Below are 14081 nucleotides of genomic sequence, written 5' to 3'. Positions count from 1 at the left end.
TAATGTTGAACAAAACTGTTCCTAAAAGTGACCTTGGTGTCAGTGCCCCTTTAGGCTCCATGCGCTCAAATGGACCCCAAAAGGTAAAATTCTGTAGTAATCCCACCTTGTAATTGAAGCATGCCTGTTCTGTGCTGTTTTCCAGTGTTCCTTTTACACAGGTGTAGTCCTTCTAATGGCAATGCATTATACACCTGGGCACCTGTTAGAAGCCTGCCTGAACACCTGCAGAATTCGTGTTGCCATTGGTTTTGGCAAGCAGAGTGCAGTCTGTACTTGATTGCACTGTGGATACCACAAATAAAAAGAGGGAAGGTGAGATTCAGCATTCGCTATTAGTACTATTTTTTCCTGAAATCAGTGTCTCAGATACTGGCATACGTTTACCATTGTGCCCAGTTTTACATGGATGTTAGAGGCGGATATAGAAAGCTGTGCATACACTGCTACACGAAAACAGCATCTCTTCACTTGCAGTGCAGGAGCTTCAGGCAAGACCTGGGCTTCCAGGGCAGCAAATGGAGATCMCTGGTTACTGTCCTTAATCCTTAACCCCTTTAAGGAATAGTTTATAGCTGACTAGTGTTGGCTTGTGTTTGCTTTCTCATCAGCTTGCTGGAGTTAGGGATGCTGCAGGAGAGGCACATAGCAGGAGAGGATCCCCCCCGTACAAGGTGCCCGCAGAAGGATACGGATACACATACGTTATCCTTTCCTGAGCGCTTACTTATACTTAACAGCACTTACAGTATCTGTGGAGAAYGGCCTGCAAGGGCTTCTCAGGAGCCGGCCCCGCTCTCCTGTCAGGGTGCTCGTTTCTCTTTCCCTGCGTGTCTTCTGAGACCCTGTTCTGTGTTGGAAGCAGTAGCTTGATAGGCTTTTACAGGGCATCAAAGCCTATCTTTGCAYCTTGAAAATTTAATTCTGGGGAAGAAAACGATAAGGGTTCACTTTCCAGTGCCCACAAAGCATGTGGGTATGAAGGAGCGTTGTACAGGCCGAGCTGCTTGTCTGCCAAAGCTGAATTCCCTGGCCGGTGTGTTGGCAAGTGCGGGATGGCCGCCCTTTTAATGAAGCCTTTTAGCACCTTTGCTCTCCACAGTGCCAMAGCGTCTGGTTTTATAAGTCAACGTTGTGTAACAGTCATCACACAAGCACCGGTGACCCCTGCCTTGAACTCTGCTGTAACAGGCTAGGTATATTCGTAGTTTTCTTGTATGATTTATTGATAGCATCTTTTTTCTTTTTTTTTTTCTTTTTTTTTTTAAAGTTCTCCAAAGGAGAACTGTGAGCTCACTCACTAATATATTTTCAGTTAAAATGAGGGATGTTATACAACAGATCCTGATCTTTATGGCTGTTGCCTCCCTGAGACCCATCCTTTCCCTGTGCAAATGCTGCACTGTGAAAGCCTCTTGGATAGACTCACTTGGCAAGAGAGAGTGTCCGTAGCCAGGTGGGTAGAGATGTTGCAGTCGGACATGGTCTCCTAACATTAGAGAAGATCCATGGTATTCCTCYGTTGCTATTTGTTCATTTGAGTCAACGGGGTACTCAGCTGTGTTTTCAGATTGCCATTTTTCATTATTTTCTTGCATATTTCACAATGTTTGATTAATAGTTCAAAATGCTTGTTGCTGAGGCCAAGTTTTTGCTTGAGCGTCTCATTTTTAAAGCAGAGCCCAAGTTTCCATCCTTCACAAATGCAGGCAAGTATGAAAACCTTAATCTTAACAGCACAAGCACCAAAGGTAAACAAAATGATCCCAGGCCAGCCTGATGAGATCAGGGGGAGATGTGGGGAAGGCAGAATTGGCAGGAGAGTTGAAGTTGTCTGTAGAAAACTTGAGTGCTTGCAGTTGGCAGCACTATTAGTGTGAATCTGACAGCTAAAAATCAATAGTTTTGATGCTGAACACAGCTCTGCTTTCTGCTTCTCACATTCTTAGGTGAAGCTCGTTGCAGAACAGCCCAGCTTGCCATTCAGATTCCCSCATTCAGGCTGCAGAGCACCTGGCTGAAATAAACAGGAACCGACTTCCAGGACGTGCAGAGGAGGAATCAATATTCTGCTCGCAGGCTATAGAGGATGTTTTTGATTTTCTGATTTCTTTCTCTTTCCCCTACAGTGATTATTGTCCCTGCAGGTACTTTACAGAAATCACAACAACTTCACTAATTTGATTTTAGTCATATGTACGCAATAACTCTTATCTTACATACAGTGCATGCTGTTTATATGATAAGACCTTGCAACGCATGCCTGCATTTCACCTCAGGGGAAATATATGTGCARCTTGCTTTGTATTTGAATTTAGTTTTCAAAGCTGTGTGGTACTCCTGGTGCGGGCTCAGCCTGCATTCTTACTTCTGATTTCATGCTACTTTTCTGAAGGAAGTTCGCATTAAGTTTTCAACCTAGGTGGTGATTCAGGAACTTTTAAATTAAAACTGCTGGGTATTTTTCAGAAGGCTGGCTTTGAAGAAGTGTAATGCTCTCAGCTTATTACCTGAAGTAGAAAGCTGGTAATGGAGAGAGCCTTCCAGCTGTGGGATTTAATCCTTTGCTTGCCCGGTGAGGCAGTGCTGTTGGGTGGGAGCAGGGTGACATCCAGTGGCTGGTTTCTGCCTGGCGCTGGGAAGGACAAAGCTGTGGAGCATCGCAGGGACATGCCAGCCGGGACCAAGGTCACTCCGGGGAGGGGGTCTCCTGTCCAGCCTCCTGCCCAAAGAAAGGCCCCACTGAATTCACACTGTSCTGCTCAGGATGTGGCCCAGGCTTGAAAACCAGCATAGCCTGGCCTAGTCCTTAATTACCCTTATAGTGAAAATCATTTTTCTGATATAAAAGCTAKTCTTTGAATTTATGTTAATTGTCCTCCACTTGGCACCTCAATAAAGAGCTTACCTCTGCTTTCTCAATAAACTCATATAGTCGGGGGGCTGTTATTGGCTTKCCCCAAAGCTTATTTTATCCTGGGGCTGATCAAGCCCAGGTCCTAGAGCTTCTGCTCATAGGGCTGGTGGCTGCTGACCATCTTGGTGGCAGTCTGCAGAACATGCTGCAATTACACAGCAGCACGCCAGGTTGCTGATTTGGCTTGYTGACAGCGATAAGGATGACTGTGTTTATGAAGGATTCACACATGCTTATTTAATTCTCACTTATGGTGCCACTAACATTTTACACTGGAGTTGTTTTTTTTTTTTTCTAATTACACGTACTGCTGTAAGCATCTTGCTTTCTATTCTGCTAACAATAAACATAACATGCCTCAGGGCTTATGAAGGATGACAAGGAGTTCACTTAGGGTTTTGCTGCAATATGTTTTTTTTCCACAGAAAATGTGGTTTTGCAGCCACAACTTTGTAATGCCAACATGCTTTGAAAACACAAGTGCTGCCTGTTCCTGTAGAGCAACTGGGCCTGGGGCACGGCAAYGTTACTCGAGTTGCCTGGGCCTGCRCTGGGATGGAGTTGCCAGTGTGTGGCCAACTGCACACAACAAACATCAGTGACAGCAAACAGCAAAGGTAATTGGTGCCACATTCATTCCCTTTCACAGGTGGGGTGGGGGATGAAGGCTTTGGGGGAGGGAGCATCCTCAGCTCCCCACCATGGTGCTGCAGGACACGGCTAGTGAGAGGCAAACTGCAGCCCTGGCTGGGGGTAATGAGTTGATGAGCAGCAGCTGCTGCAAAAAACCCRCCTTGGCAGAGGCTGGGAAGGCAGGAGAGTAGCAGAAGCAGCTGAGGATGGGAGGTGTTATTTTCTCTCCTGAAATGCCGGAGTCTGGGCTCTGTTTTTCCTCCTCACCTTGGTTGTTGCACAAGAGAAATACCCTTCTGATGTCCTGGTATTATGAGAGGTAGGATCTCATGTTACCAACAGAGCAGAAATGATTGTTGTGTCAGGCTTTGATACAAGGGGAGACTGCAATAACTGCTTCATTAACAAGCAGCGTGGCCCAAGACRTAGGCTCTGGGATTTAAATCTTTGCTTACTATTGGAAGGGGCAAATAGGGGATGTGGAAGTTCTTTCTGCTCTGGACCTCCAGGCTGTGTAACAGAGAACCAGGTTGGAAGAGTAACTGGAGAATATTACTCCTAGCCTTGGGTTTTATATTGATTCTGGAAATAGAGTTTGCTGTTAAACCGCTACTTGTTATGTTTATATACTGGGATTATATGATTTAGATTGACAAATTGTTTGCCTTTGTTTCCTTCTCTCTGGCAAAGAAAAGATGCTTTATCTTTAGGTGGCTAATACTGACCTGGCTGCAGGGTTTTCTTCTCTTACAGTCTCCCACTCCTGCTTTGCTTCCTTGACCTGGTATGGCAAGGGCTGTGCCCTATCCCTTAAAGGTGAATGATTTTTATTTTTTATTTATTTATTTTTTGGAAATGGCTGGAGGGAAAAAAAAAGCTCCTTTGGCTGCCTTGGGACAACCAATATTATGTCAATACAGGTCACAAGAAACCAGTATGAGGCTGATTGCCCTTCCTGCACCAACTGAAACGATGCTGTCAGCTCATGAAAARCAGCAGCTTTTAAAGTATGGCATTACATAGAATAATGTGAGTTGTATTTTTGTAAATAGCACAGGAGATACATATAGTGCTGGAGTCTCCTAGCATCACTTAAAGGTGTGAATTTCTCTGAAGCGTGTAAAATGCAAAAGGTACAAAAGCCCTAAAGCTTGCCATATATGTTGGAGCAGTGAGAAGGCAGTTAAAATGCAGTTTTCTTCTCTGGTTGTACTTCCAAGCTTGTTTTGGTATGATATTAGAGGAAAAGCATTGTCCAAGGTCAGGTCTGCAAATAGTGGCACTGCTTTAAGATCTACTGGGGGGGGGGGGGGTTTGGTTCTGCAATCCCCCCAAAGATTCCTTTATATGCTGGAGCCTTCTGAAAAAAGAGATCCCAGCCCTGCTATTCCTTCTTTTGCTATGTGAATACATGAAATTGTTTAAGGGGAGGACTAAGTTTGGATGTGCAGTACCCAGCTCTRCTCAGATTAGATTGTTCCCCCCATATGGTACATCCTTTAAACAGTTGTGCAAAAAAGAGCTCCTCATCCATATGCTGAAGTCTGTGCTGGAGTATAGTCCACACTGGTCAGTACTTTGTTATGAATGCACAAGACACAGTAATGCTTTCTTGGCTGGAGGTTGCTCATGTCTCAGGCAGAAATTCTGGGAGCTGGAGCTGGAGAGTGCCCTCGGCATGTGCAAAAAGCCAAGGGCAAGCTGTTCAGCCGGCAAGTAGGGAAGTCCTCACCACCTTTGTTCTAGCTGTCCTCATACTTGAGCTTGCAGCAGAAGCTAGTGATGAGAGGGATGGTTTCAGAAACTTTGTGATGTGTGAAATGTTCATTAGTTGTTCAAATGGACAGCTGCTTGCAGGTGGTACTGTAAGTGCCTGGGCGCTCGTGCAGGGTCTTTGGAAACATGACAGTGCTTTGTGTGAACAAATGCAGCCAACTTGGCACCTGGATTCTTCCACCCTCGGCAGGCTCCAGTAGCTGGCAGAGCTGCCAGAGGTAAAATTGCTAGGGCTTTTCTGTTTATGAGACTSTACAATCAGGCTAGTTTCACATGTTTTACAGCATGTGTTGATTGTGCTGCCAACCAAAATATTAAACTTCCTTGTATCTTCTTTGAAACGCACATCTGCAAATCGCTGCCTGCAATACTCCACATGCTGTGCCTTGAAATCTTTAGAAGGAAATGTAATAGAGAAATAATGAGCTGGCTGCTAAGGATATCTGAAAATATCCTTTTGTTTCGTAGAAAATAATAATTGTGTGTGATTCCAGATATGAGGCAGTTTTGAGAAGAGGTAATGACTTCTGGGGGAAGTTGAGAATGAGTGATTATAGCAGCATACAAAATCATAGCAAAAGCAGAAGGTACAAAGTCACTATAAAGACTTTAACAGGTCATCCTGTAGAACAGAGGACTGCAGGGATTTGTCAAGGCTTCTTGATTKGGGCTGTGGATCCTTGTCAAGACTATATGCAAGTGGAATAGCTAAGCRATGACAGAAAGAGGAGGCCTAACTCAAATAGTTGACTCAAATGTAATCAATTTTTTTTTTTTTGCAGGCTAATTTGTTTTTCTTTATAATTAGTCTGGTCCCTAATTATGGTGTTGCCCATTCCCCTTGGTGTATAATCCCTCTTGCTAAAATTAGTTCTTTAGCCTGCTTTTGCTGAGGGAGACAGTGAATGATAGAGCCTGGATTCAGCTTTCAGGGAAATTTGGTTGCAAAGATACAACAGTAAATATCTGAAAAAAATCCCRGTTAGGAGGTGTAGTCTATCTACCATGTTCATAGACCAAGACAGGCTCTCCATGGAATTACTCTTGCAATTCAAAGTGAGAAGAGTCTTGTGAATTTAAGAGCCCACCAACAAAGAGGAAAACCTGCTGGTTCAAATAATGCCAGTAAGGGTGAAGGAAATGTGGAGTGATGGAAGGAGTGAAAGGTTGTGGGCAGGGGACCAAGGACCAGGAGAATCCCAGGACTTCAGAAGAGCTAATTGTGTGGGGAAACCCAGATGGGGAGGAACCAGACTAGGGTCTTTTAGCTGGTCCCTCCAAGAACACAGCCATCCCGAATTAGATGGAAGATCCATCCCAGGATTTCATGGGTCAGAGCGGACAGCTTTGTATTTATAACTCTGGATTGGTATTTCTTGCAGATTGCTTTTTTCAAACTCATCCAGTCCCTGTAGCTTGCAAGGATATTTTGACGTGCACCAAACTCATGGTTGCGTCCACGCTGTTCAGCTGTTTTTCCAGGCAATGCATGTGAGTAGTGGAAGCTGCTTAGTTATGTCYGTGTGACACTGTCCCTAGTGTAAATCAGCCCTGCATTTTAACTCAACTAAATAGCTCTTGCAGAGCAGCAGTGTTACAGCTCTGCTGCCTGGGGCATCCTCTTCCTCCCCAGGGCAGAGGACACGGTTGTCTGCCAGAACAAGCCYAATACGCTGCCACTGGCCTGTGGTTTAAGTGGATGATCTATGTTCTTAAGGGTTTGAACTGTTACCTTTTCTTCCAAAGCAGAGGAGCTTTGTTCAAAATAACTTGCTTTATTTCTTTGCTTTTCGAAGAGGGGAGAGTGCATGAGGAAGTAGCTAGTCAAGGATATTTAAAACATTCCTGTCAGGAAATTAATAATTGTGTGGTGCAGGCTGTTAAGCTAGGTCATCCCAGGCTATTTGTAATATGCATTTTATTATATATTATTATATATATATATAAAATCATAACTGCTGCTCAGCAAAGTCTTCTGTGTGTTTTGTGTTTACACTTCAGTGGGCTAGACRTGCTAGGCATTAGGAAAGTTGAATTGTTTGGATGCTTATATTGTTTCTGTGCAAGCACTAGCATGGTTTGACTCTTAACAGGAGTTGCCTTGAACTGTCTGGATGTGACCAGTGAACATAGGGGGTCCTGCTTGCTACCCTTTACTTGCTTGTTGTGTATCACTGTAACTGCATTTGTTGCACAKTGAGTGATAGATAAGTTTCTTTTAATATTTGTGCCTTGAATATTACAGATATACTCACTTTTATTTGATTATAGCATTTGGGCTCTAGCTGTGCTGAAATTCAAATCTGTCAGTAGCCAAGTCTCCGAGTGCAGCGTGTGGGCAGTGATTTTCTCATTCCATTTAAATTGGTAGTTGTATGCAAAGAGCAGCCCCTGTGATTGGGATGACTGACAGCTTTTAAAGTGTTTCCCCCTGTGGGAGGTGCAGGGCAGCACGGGTGAGATGTCCTAGCGATGGGTGGGAGCTCACTGCTCTGGAAGTTGAAAGGCAACTTAAAGCAGTGAGTCCTGGACATTTGACATACCCTGTGCACCCCAGCGGGACTCGCTCCCAAGTGTGGCCTTGTTGGTTTATTCTTCTGCTTGCAGACACAGCCTGTTTTATCTGAAATGTTAAAGTCTGGCTGTTTGAGTTTTGATTTTTATCAACAAGGTGAAGCTGTTTGTAGCCATCCGTTCCCATTGACAGCCTAAAGAATCAACAAGCCAAAATCTCTCTTCTGCTTTTGGCTCTTTTGGCTCCATTTCCTGGTGGTGGGGGGAAAAAAAAAAATCATGTCTTGTACCTCTCAAGAGGCTGTGGTGATGTAAGTGATGGAAACAACTGTGTGCCTATTAGGAAAAAGCCCCTAAGTTTCAGTGACTAATAGGAATGGCAATCCTGAGCAGTTCTGCTAACTAGACTTCAAAAAAGACTTTACATTCATATCCTGCTGGCATCACACTTGTTGACAGAGTTGAATTCCTTCTCTGGTGATGTTAAGGGAACACATGAAAGAAGTTTAAACCCCTCTTGCCCTAGTTTTAAATAAGATCTTGCAGTTTTGGAGCTCTTACTGTATCTTCCCCCCCTCCCAGTTTTCTCACTGAAGCGCTGCTGAGAATCTCAAACCCATCTTCAGTCCTCTCATCATGCAAAGAACTTGTTTTTCTCCCAGGCACGGCGTGTTCCGTGTATGTCATGACATGAACAGTCTCCTTAGCCCTTCTCTGCCTGCGTGGGTGTCACTCTCATCCCACAGCAACACACACAGCCCCTCCTGTGGCTGCCCATAACACCTGAATATTCACCATCAAGCCTATTTTCTCCCCCAAACATCTCAAAGCCATTTGCTTCATTCTTTTCTACAACTAGCACCTCTTCAGGCTAGAGATGCTGAGAGGCGGTTGCATATAAGGTAACCTCTTCTTTAGCCATTTCAGGGGAATAGCTCCTAAATAATTACACCAAACAAAAACAGTAGATGAAAATACACCAACAAAGCTGGCTGCAAGTCCAAATGTTGAGAGACAGTGCCAGCCACCCCCTCTAATGTTTGAGGAGAAGGCTTTTGGGCCTGCCAGACACCTTTTTAAAAATAAATTGCTCTTTCTCTTGTTTCTGACTTGAGCTAGTAAAAGAGGAAGAACTAACTGAAGTTGCAATCTGTTGGTGCTTCAAGAGGAGAAAATAACCACTTACCCACTTTGAAATGGCTCTTGTTTTCTGCCATTCTCTTGCGAACAGAGAAAGATCTATAATAGGTTATTCTCCTGTGAGGCAAGGGTTATTTGTGATMCTCTTATTGAGACTGAACTGTGAACTGCTAATTCCAGTGCTTCGGGGATTAAGTTTTCGAGCTGGGTTCTTGGGTTTAGTTGGTCTATTGGCACAGCTGCAGAAAAATCAAGTTGGTGGTGGAGCTGCAGGGACAGTGGTAATCTCTGGCTTCAGCCAGGGCTGTGAGGTGCACGGATACTGGATGTGACTGGAGGGCAGCCTTTCCTCATCTCCCATCAGGAATTCTGTCCTGCCCAGCACCCATGCTCTCAGTTAAAGCAATAGTTTGTGAGCAGTACACAGTGGGGTAGAGGTTTCTAGTTGCTGGTGATGAAAATGGGTTGTTTTGGGGGCTCTGTCTTTGAAGGGAGCCCATCCCTGAAGCATAGTGGGAATTTTTGGGGTCTGCCCATRGGACATGCTGTCATCACAGCACTGCTGAATTTAGTCTGATTCCGTGCCCTGAAGAAGACTCTAAATATTGGACCAGTGGTTAAGCTTTGATTTTCACATTTACTGTTGCACTCCCCTTGTGCTGGAGAGTCACAAGCTTTATTTAAACAGGATTGTCAGGGATTACAGCAGGTCTGTGAGATCCCTGGCTCCCTTAGCGGAGAGGGTTAACCTTGAAGACTTTAGAGTGTACCCGTGAGAAAGAGAAGTTACTTAGATAGCAGAAAACTGTAAACAAGTCTAAGAAAAGTTTCAGCTACAGAGCAGGGTGAGAAAACTTGCAAAACTGACCAAGCTGAAGTTTGTCCAATCACAACCTTGTTATTGTATTTTGCTGACTGTTGCAGCCAATAAGCCAATGACATGATTTTACATAAAACATATAAAAGAACACTTATGGTTTAATAAAGCACTTGCCTTCTTTCTCTCTCTCTCTATTTTCTTTGTAATTATTTCGACCAGGTGCCATTATTAGTCTGCCACGACAGCGACACAGGATATTCTTTTCTCTGAATTGAATGTGATGTGAAGTGCCCTAAAAGTGCATTTTGTGGGCTGTTTTTCATTTTGAAGACCCTTAGTATAATGACAGTCCATGGTTTTTCTGTCTCRTGTCGCTGTTGCAGGTGGCTGCAGAGTAAGCTGGCCACATAAGCCACTTTTTCTTTGAATAYGAGAACATAGGAAGATCCTGGGTTTCCCATTCTCACAAACCACTTGGCTACAAAGATAACRGTTCATTTTGGTCAGACAAATGTTGGGTGGCTGTGCTATGCTGTCTGCAGTCTACCCTCAGAGTGACCCTGTATACATTTTGGAAATCATTTATGGATGTGAATCCAGCTACCAGAGTAGCTGGGTTTAGTATGTGCTTAGACCTCTAGATGTCCTTGTGGTTTAAGTTTGGAGGCTTTTTGCAAAGGCTGGAGATCTGCTGGTAAAGGGCAGCCCWGTGTATTCAGACAAAGCGAGACCAACCCCACCAAGCTGTTAGACCCGTTTTCTTCTTCTTCAACATCACCATCATCTTTGCCCTTGCTGAGACAGTCCTATTAGAAAGGGCTGTCAAAGGAGGGCCATGCTAAGGGTAAGAGCAGCTTTTCCCAGAAGTGTGCAGGCAAGTGGCATTAGGAAGGTGGCCTGCAACAGCTTTGGGTGCCTGTGTGACTAAGCTGAGTCTCACAGTGAATTTGTATTTTTTTTTTTTTTCAGAGTTAAACTTCTTTTCTTGGAGGCTTTTCAATCTGTACTTTCCTCTCAGGCTTTACCTGCTGTGTCATAGCATCAGCCCCAGCTGCAGTCTTGCTTAACCCAAAGGAGATTAATTTAGGCTCCGCAGCGTTATGAGCAGATAAGCTTCTTAGGGATGGAGAAATCTCTGAATTGTCCTTCCATCAAGTATCTGATGAAGAGGMGGGAAGGCTGTTGGGAGGAATAGGGAATAGTTGTGTCTGTTTGGGCATCCATCCCAACGCAGTCAGCTTGCCCATGGCAATGGGAGTCCTGGGCAGGATCCTTCCTGGCTTAGCTGTGGGAGCATCGAGTCAGCTGGGGTTGGACCTCTGGGCTTGGACCTCTTCAGAACAAGGGAAGCAGCTTTTGAGATGTAAAACAGAGGAGAGAACTTGACATTGGCCTCTGCCCAAGTCCCTTTTCTCTGTGAAGAGAATTTGGGAGAGGGTAGTGAGAAGTGTGAATACTCCATTGGCTAGTGGGACCAGCTCGGGGTTGGGACTATTTTACTGGGAGGATAGAGGAGTCTGGTGTATCCTGATAAACAGCTCTGGTCTTGGAAGGCTTGAGTGAAGACCTGACTTTTTTTTTTATTTTTTTCTTGAATTTTCCTACATGCGTGGAAACTTTCACTTCGCTTTCAGCTTGACCAACCTCCATTTTTCCTCTGCTTTCCTCTGACTAAGAAAAAAAAGAAAAATTACCAGTGGCTATTGGCATTTTTGCTTAGAAAAACTGAGAATTCTTGGAGGATGAAAAACCAACTGTTTTTTGATATTAAGCATTATCTTATTGTTAAATGGTCCACATCCATTGCGTCAAATTTCTTCTATGGCGGTACTTTCTTTTGATCAAGTTTCTTTTTGAGAGCTGGGGGACATATTTCAAAACCCTTTTCTGTTCCATTTACAGTTGTTTTAGGCTCTGCGTGCCCAAGCAGGATGATTGTCGCTGTTGTTGCGTGTCAGGTGAATGGAAAGGATTTCCCAAAGGAGCAGTTTGTGCTTGGGGGAAACGGAACGAAGGAGGAAACATCTCTGCCGTCACCCTACATGTTGCTTACATGCTGCCTTTAGAAGCCTCCAGTTTAAAGTGCAGGAAAGAAGGATAGCTTACACTTACAAATCAGCAGCATTTAATCCTAGAGTAGCTTGTATTGGGATAGAAAATCAAGATTTTAATGCATTGTTGTATACCAGCTAGAATGATTGAAAGAACTGTCTTCAGCTATCACTTTGTGTTTAAAAATCAATCAGGATAATAGTGGATTAAAAGCTACTGATGGTTTATTGCTTCTGGGGAAAACAAATCGCTCAAATAAAGGAGAACAACTGTTAAACTTGGGCCTAGGAAAAATGCAATGAGAGGGAGAGATGAAAGGAAATTTGTAAGGCCRTAGAAAGGCAAGGAAACAAAATAGAAAGAAAGAGGAGAGCAGCAATAGAAAAGGAACAGACTATTTGAGTTAATAGCTAAAGTTGATATATAGTACATCATTAGAAGTTGAAACCTTTTCTCTCTTCTTTAGTAAATGTTCTGGGTTTGTTAAGGCTGGAGCTTGAAGTTCCCCTACAGGCTTTGAGCTTGTGCTTTTCAAAGCATGTAGCAATTGGCTCTGCAGGAGCAATGTGGTTCTCTAGAAAATGCAGATTGTTCTCAGTGTTGTCAAAGTCCTACAAATGTGAACAGAGAAGACTTTCTTTCATGATAGTTCTACTCTTACATCTTTTTGTATCTAAGCTGTAATTTGGAATTGCATGTTACTTTGGAGGATTTGTTTTTTCTTTTACTTTATATTAAGTAAAATGAAGGGAAATAATTCCAGGGTTTTGGTGGGTTTGTGTGGTGCTTTGCTTTTGTGAGGACACGTCGCCCACCTTCCTGCAAGCAGCAGGTCTGTAGGTGTGAGGCTGCCCTAAGGGCTGGTTTGAGCTGCTCACGGGTGGGCCCTCTAGTGCCACGTGGGGCAGGTGAGGGGGCTTCTGCAGGCAAAGCTCCCGCCTGCGATCCCGAGCATCCCTGTGCCAAGTGTCACTGGCCTTGCAGCACGGGASACTTCTGCCACAGTATCCGAGTGCCACAAAATGTACTGAGCTTCCACAAGAAGAATCAGGTGAAAACCCGAGATGTCTGTTGCTTTACTAAGGCTCTGGGTTCTGCAGACTTCTCTTTTGGATGGTATGTAACTGCCTGCTGAGCAGCATGGCACTGTGAAAATGCAGGCTTGATGGTATCTTGATTTCAATACAGAACACCAGTCCTGCTAGAAGACCAATATATAGAAGACTAATTCTATAGAATCTATATTCTATAATCTAATTCTCTATATAATATATATTCTATTATATACATAATTCCCTGTGTATAACTACAAAGGGAAATGGCAAAATTTCAGTTTTTTGAAGCTCTGGAGAAGCTAAAGTTCATTTGGCTGCAGCAGTTTGTCAAAGGGAATTTTCGTTTTAATTCTCAGGCCTAACCTGACAAGGTGTGTCCTTGGGTACAGCATAAGAAGTGTTGGTTTAAATCAAAGCTAGGTTTTTAGATTTGTTTTTCCTGCCCTCTTTCCTTAAGGGTTGGCAGTATCTTGCATGTGAGAACTGRCAACCCCCCAGCGTTCCTGTATCCCCCACATCTCACAACCGGGGTCCACTACATGTGAGTATTGGGCTGGCAGGGGCCAGGTGGCAAGTGGGCTCCAAGGAGGGTCTTTGCAGCTGTCCTTGTGTCCTCGTGCTCTGCATTGCAGTTCTTAACTGGCAGCCTGTGTGCTCTGGGCACCACTTCTAGATAACAAGATGTGATGGGAGGAGCAGTGCAGTGTTGCCAGGATTTCAGGTGTCTTCTGTGCTGATTTTGGTCAGCCTCAGAGCCTCGGGTGCAGCTATTCCTCATCTATCTTGTATCGTTGCTTCTTTTGGACTTTGGGTACTCCTTTGGGGGGGAGTTTGGCTTGAWTTATCTGCCAAGTAAAATATCACTATGAACGGGTAAATGTAGTAGCATTTTTGTGTTCATTGTTTCACGGGCATGGGGTGCAGTGCCTTTTTATCTCCTTGCTTTGGGCTTTTAGAAGCATTTGTGATGAAGTTGCTGGTTTCTGGTTTCTTGCATGGGAGCACAGCAGGTGTTTCAATGGGCAGGTCCCTGCAAAGGAAGGGCTGAGGATGCTCTCAACAGGGGCAGGGGCAGCAGTCTGCCCACAACACATAGGAGGCCAGGGCTCTGGCTGTGATACCTGCCGTATGGAGTGTCTGCTTGGGTCCACTCTTCCTGCATTCTGCATTTGAA

General features: G+C 44.2%; 1 long non-coding RNA gene across 1 annotated transcript; it reads left to right on the top strand.

The window, feature by feature from the left end:
* The first annotated feature begins 201 nt into the window (after positions 1–201).
* On the top strand, positions 202–3466 carry LOC112945097. The gene is made up of 3 exons (XR_003248951.1): positions 202–315; positions 1950–2147; positions 3343–3466. It is a non-coding gene; the product is annotated as an uncharacterized LOC112945097 (long non-coding RNA).
* Positions 3467–14081: the final 10615 nt, after the last annotated feature.

This window comes from Nothoprocta perdicaria, unplaced genomic scaffold, assembly GCF_003342845.1.
Source record: "Nothoprocta perdicaria isolate Ctin4 unplaced genomic scaffold, notPer1 scaffold_181, whole genome shotgun sequence".
Classification (NCBI taxonomy): Eukaryota; Metazoa; Chordata; class Aves; order Tinamiformes; family Tinamidae; genus Nothoprocta; species Nothoprocta perdicaria.
This window is presented reverse-complemented; position numbering and strand designations above follow the sequence as displayed.